We start from the raw sequence: 6,367 nt of genomic DNA on the forward strand, positions 1-6,367 counted from the left end.
CATCTGCTGATCTGCTGGCTTGCTGGTCTTCTTCTGGAGCCTGGGGTTCAGGGATTATACGGGTGCAGGATAGGGGGTATGGCAGGCCAAAAGACAACTTTTTGGGCATGAAAACAGACATGGCTGTCCTCATTTAGGACCTTGGGTCTTCAGGTTGGAGGGTAGGGCCTTTGCCGGGGAACCACTCTCTTCTACACAGTATTGCCTGTCTCCTGTGCATATCAATAGGGCAAATGCTCAGATTTCAGTTAGAATTAAATATTTGCCTATATGTATTTCATTCCTAAATTTATTTATTGAATTTATTTTAACTCATAATAAAAATTTTAAAGTCTATATTTACTGTCTAATTTTAATTAAAAATATCTACTTCTATTTTATCATCAAGCTGCTAATTGGCCATTTTATGATTGGACAATGACAAACTTTAAGTTTTAGTACATTTAGGGAACTATGGTAAGAACATTACCAAATAATACTAAATATTATGTTATTTAATAATATAATTTAATCCTTGAAATCACTATATGAAATAGGTTATATCATTTGTTCATTGTACAAATGACAACATTAAGAAGCAGAAAGCAGGCCGGGCGCGGTGGCTCAAGCCTGTAATCCCAGCACTTTGGGAGGCCGAGACGGGCGGATCACTAGGTCAGAAGATCGAGACCATCCTGGCTAACAGGGTGAAACCCCGTCTCTACTAAAAAATACAAAAAGCTAGCCGGGCGATGTGGCGGGCGCCTGTAGTCCCAGCTACTCAGGAGGCTGAGGCAGGAGAATGGCGTAAACCCGGGAGGCGGAGCTTGCAGTGAGCTGAGATCCGGCCACTGCACTCCAGCCCGGGGACAGAGCGAGACTCCGTCTCAAAAAAAAAAAAAAAAAAAAAAAAAGAAGCAGAAAGCTGGAATTTATCTCCCTAAACCAGACAACACGGTTGTGCCTCTGCTTTTGAAGGTTAACAAAAGCATAAAACCTTCCTAACTAAGCAAAAAATCATGTAACTAGAAAACAATTTAACTACTTTTAACATGTTTAAACATCACATTTAAAATTATTGAAGAACATAAATAACAGGCAAGCTCTGTTGGTCATTATTAGACTTATAAGTGGTTTCAAATGCTTCCAATACATTCAGCTTTAAAGACTAAAAGGAAATTCTCTTGAAAGGGTTCCAGCTAAAGAGAAGGTCATGAAGTCATAAAACAAATTAACCGACAAGTAAATAAACAATTAAAACAGCCCAATATTAAAACATCTTCATATAGAATACATAGAACATTGTCATGTATTCATTCAACCAGTCTTTCATTCAGCCAAACTATATTGAGTTCCTAGTAGAACTTAGTTCAGTTGTAGACCTTGGAATTACAATGACAAATAATGTAAGGAGAATGGTGACCCTCAAGGGAATACTGATACAATGTAGTAAGTCACTGTAAGTCATATTAATCTGTAAGACTTACACATCTAACTCCAAACATCTAAACATCTCTGACAGCTATGCTTTCTCCTTTCTTCCCTGGATACTTGAAGCACATACATAGAAACAATAGCAAATTAGCATGTTAACTGAGTCGTTAAAGAATGCCCCATGTAAAATTATTCTAGAAATCACATCACAGTATAGTACATAAGCCCCCAAACCTAGCAATGCTTCCTTTCCCCATGTTCACAAGCACAAGGCTACTACTGGCAATTTTGCAAAAAATGTAGTATGAAGCTTGTAAATGTAGGAAAAAAAAGAGGTGGCTTTTTCTTGGGAGGGGGGTACAAACTTGTCTGAATAGACTCCACCCACATGTCCTGACGTCTGAACAACCATATCAGCATCTCTATCTTGAAGAAAGAGGAACTGAGAAAGAGAAGAGGAGATGGCTACAGGCTGAGGGTATTCTATGGACCACACCTTGGGAGTCAAGTGGAAAGTCTCATATCTAGACTGGAAGGGAGGCCAGCTGGTAAAAGTTACAAGCAGAAGTGATGTATGAATTGAGTTTTGAGATAAAAATGGGCTAGATAAACCATCCGTGGATTGATGAGAAGGGACTAGCAGTCAGAAGGGGGCTAAATATCCATGGTTAGATCACAAAATGCAAGATATGTGTAACTAGAGATAAAGCAGGAGAGATAAGCTAAAAACATACAATAAACAACTTTATATTAGAGTTTCAAGCATTTGCTGGTTGTACTGTCATTGAAGGAATTTAAGAACAAGAGTAACATGAGACAAGGTATTTTAATTTTATTACTTTTTACACCTATATGTGTTGTTTTCTAAAAACACTTATGTATATAAAGTTATTTATAAAATATATTTCAATTTATAATAATTTTTAAAATTTCTTCAAATATGATATTAGTCTCAAGAATGTCAGTGTCATATTTCATCTTAATTTTTCAACTATTCAGCATGATTATGAGGTTTATTTACATTAGAAATTCCAAATGAGTTTTGGCTTTCAAAATTCAAATCCACTTAAATGTATATGTATAAATCACCCTTGAAAATATACAGACTAATTTCATTTTTTTCTTCTTTCTTCCTTTCTCCTTTCATCCATTCATCTTTCAACCAACATGTCTGAGTATCTACTTTTTATTAAATTGGGAAGTCTTTGTAAAGGAGGAGTCCCAGACCTCACTGAATTTATACAGCTATAAAGGATAGAGGAAATGAGGATTTAAACACTCAAGGATTAAATGTGGTGAGGATTACGAAGGCAATAAATGAGGGTGTTAAGATAGCACATGTCTAGGGAAAGAAGAATACTGTGGAAAGCTGGGTCAGATAAGCCTCCATAACAGATGACATTTAAACTAAGACATGGATGATATAAAGGACATAATACTGCAGAAAACCAGGTGAAGAGCAACTTAGGTAGAGGGAACAGCAATTGCAAAGGTCCTGAGGCAGAAATTTTGTGTTAGAGCATCACAGGAAGGCACTGATCAGAGGAGCAAGGTAAGAAGTTAGTTCAAAGAGGTAGGAAAATGCCAGATAATGCTAGGCCTTGACACTATGCTAAGGAGTTTGGGATTTATTCAAAGGATGATTGTAAGCCTCTCCAAGTTTTGAACTTTAGAATGATAGAATCTGAATTGCTTTTGTAAAACACTGTTTCACTTATTGTGTAGACAATAGAGTTGTAAAGGGTTAAGAGTTATATCATGTAAGGCTTTTGAAGAATTGTTGCAGTAACCAGGTTAAAGATGTTGGTTGCTGGGACTATAGAGATAGCTGAGAAATGGTGGTAATTGTGGAAATTAAAGGTATCTTGAAGGGAATTCAAAAAGGATATGCTGATGAATTGGATGTGTAGAGTCAGGAAAGGTTGACTATAGTTTTATGGCTTCATAATTCAGTGAATAATAGAGCTTTTCACTGAGATGGGAAAGAGTGAGTACAGCAGGTTTGCAAAGGAAAATGAAGCGTTCTTTTTAAAATATGTTTCTCTCTCCATTTCTTATGTCTCCTTTTCTCTTTCCCTGCCTCATTGTTTTCTCTGTAAACAGCCTCTATTTCTCTGCCAACTTTGATTATATTTCTGTTCCTACATTCATTGTCTCTTTTGTTTTTTTTTCTTCAAAAGCACTTCCCTGTTCCAAAAGGAATAGCATCAACATCAACAAAAAAGACATCCACACCAAAACCCCATCTGTGGGTTACCATCATCAAAGACTAAAGGTAGTTAAAGCCACGAAGACGGGGAGAAACCAGAGCAGAAAAGCTGAAAATTCTAAAAACTAGAGTGCCTCTTCTCCTCCAAAGGATCGCAGTTCCTCACCAGCAACAGAACAAAGCTGGATGGAGAATGACTTTGACGAATTGACAGAAGGAGGCTTCAGAAGATCGGTAATAACAAACTTCTCTGAGCTAAAGGAGGATGTTCGAACCTACTGCAAGGAAGCTAAAAACCTTGAAAAAAGACAAATGTCTTAATAGAATAAACAGCATAGAGAAGACCTTAAAAGACCTGATGGAGCTGAAAACCATGCACAAGAACTACGTGACGCATACACAAGCTTCAGTAGCTGATTCAATCAAGTGGAAGAAAGGGTATCAGTGACTGAAGATCAAATGAATGAAATGAAGCAAGAAGAGAAGTATAGAGAAAAAAGAGTAAAAAGAAATGAACAAAGCCTCCAAGAAATATGGGACTATGTGAAAAGACCAAATCTACGTTTGATTGGTGTACCTGAGAGTGACAGGGAGAATGGAACCAAGTTGGAAAACACTCTTCAAGATATTGTCCAGGAGAACTTCCCCAACCTAGCAAGGCAGGCCAACATTCAAATTCAGGAAATACAGAGAATGCCACAAAGATACTCCTTGAGAAGAGCAACCCCAAGACACATAATTGTCAGATTCACCAAGGTTGAAATGAAGGAAAAAATGTTAAGGGCAGCCAGAGAGAAAGGTTGGGTTACCCACAAAGGGAAGCCCATAAGACTAACAGCAGATCTTGCAGCAGAAACTCTACAAGCCAGAAGAGAGTGGGGGCCAATATTCAACATTCTTAAAGAAAAGAATTTTCGCCGGGCGCGGTGGCTCAAGCCTGTAATCCCAGCACTTTGGGAGGCCGAGACGGGCGGATCACGAGGTCAGGAGATCAAGACCATCCTGGCTAACACGGTGAAACCCCGTCTCTACTAAAAATACAAAAAACTAGCCGGGCGAGGTGGCGGGCGCTTGTAGTCCCAGCTACTCGGGAGGCTGAGGCAGGAGAATGGCGTAAACCCAGGAGGCGGAGCTTGCAGTGAGCTGAGATCTGGCCACTGCACTCCAGCCTGGGCGACAGAGCGAGACTCCGCCTCAAAAAAAAAAAAAAAAAAAGAAAAGAATTTTCAACCCAGAATTTCATATCCAGCCAAACTAAGTTTCATAAGTGAAGGAGAAATAAAATCCTTTACAGACAAGCAAATGCTGAGAGATTTTGTCAACACCAGGACTGCCTTACAAGAGCTCCTGAAGGAAGCACTAAACATGGAAAGGAATAACCGGTACCAGCCACTGCAAAAACATCAAAAATTGTAAAGACCACTGATGTTAGGAAGATACTGCACCAACTAATGAACAAAATAACCAGCTAACATCATAATGGCAAGATCAAATTCATACATAACAATATTAACCTTAAATGTAAATGGGCTAAATGCCCCAATTAAAAGACACAGACTGGCAAATTAGATATAGAGTCAAGACCCATCAGTGTGCTGTATTCAGGAGACCCATCTCACATGCAGAGACACACATAGGCTCAAAATAAAGGGATGGAGGAAGACCTACCAAGCAAACGGAAAACACAAAAAAGCAGGGGTTGCAATCCTAGTCTCTGATAAAACAAACTTTAAACCATCAAAGATAAAAAGAGACAAAGAAGGCCATTACATAATGGTAAAGGGACCAATTCAACAAGAAGAGCTAACTATCCTAAATATATATGCACCCAATACAGGAGCACCCAGATTCATAAAGCAAGTCCTTAGAGATCTACAAAGAGACTTAGACTCCCGTACAATAATAATGGGAGACTTTAACATCCCACTGTCAACATTAGACAGGTCAAAGAGATAAGAAGTTAACAAGGATATCCAGGAATTGAACTCAGCTCTGCACCAAAAGGACCTAATAAACATCTACAGAAATCTCCACCCCAAATCAACAGAATATACATTCTTCTGAGCACCACATCACTCTTATTCCAAAATTGACCACATAGTTGGAAGTAAAGCACTCCTCAGCAAATGTAAAAGAACAGAAATCATAACAGACTATCTCTCAGACCACAGTGTAATCAAATTAGAACTCAGGATGAAGAAACTCACTCAAAACTGCACAACTACATGGAAACTAAACAACCTGCTCCTGAATGACTACTGGGTAAATAACGAAATGAAGGCAGAAATAAAGATGTTCTTTGAAACCAGTGAGAACAAAGACACAACATACCAGAATCTCTGGGACACATTTAAAGCAGTATGTAGAGGGAAATTTATACCACTAAATGCCCACAAGAGAAAGCAAGCAACATCACAATTAAAAGAACTAGAAAAGCAAGAGCAATTACAGTCAAAAGCTAGCAGAAGGCAAGAAATAACTAAGATCAGAGCAGAACTGAAGGAGATAGAGACACAAAAAACCCTTCAAAAAAATCAGTGAATCCAGGAACTAGTTTTCTGAAAAGATCAACAAAATAGACAGACTGCTAGCAAGACTAATAAAGAAGAAAAGAGAGAAGAATCAAATAGATGCAATTAAAAATGAAAAAGAGGATATTACCACCAATCCCACAGAAATACAAACTATCATGAGAGAATACTATAAGCACCTCTACGCAAACAGAAAATTTAGAAGAAATGGGTA

The sequence above is a fragment of the Theropithecus gelada genome, chromosome 3 (assembly GCF_003255815.1).
Source record: "Theropithecus gelada isolate Dixy chromosome 3, Tgel_1.0, whole genome shotgun sequence".
NCBI classification, from domain to species: Eukaryota; Metazoa; Chordata; class Mammalia; order Primates; family Cercopithecidae; genus Theropithecus; species Theropithecus gelada.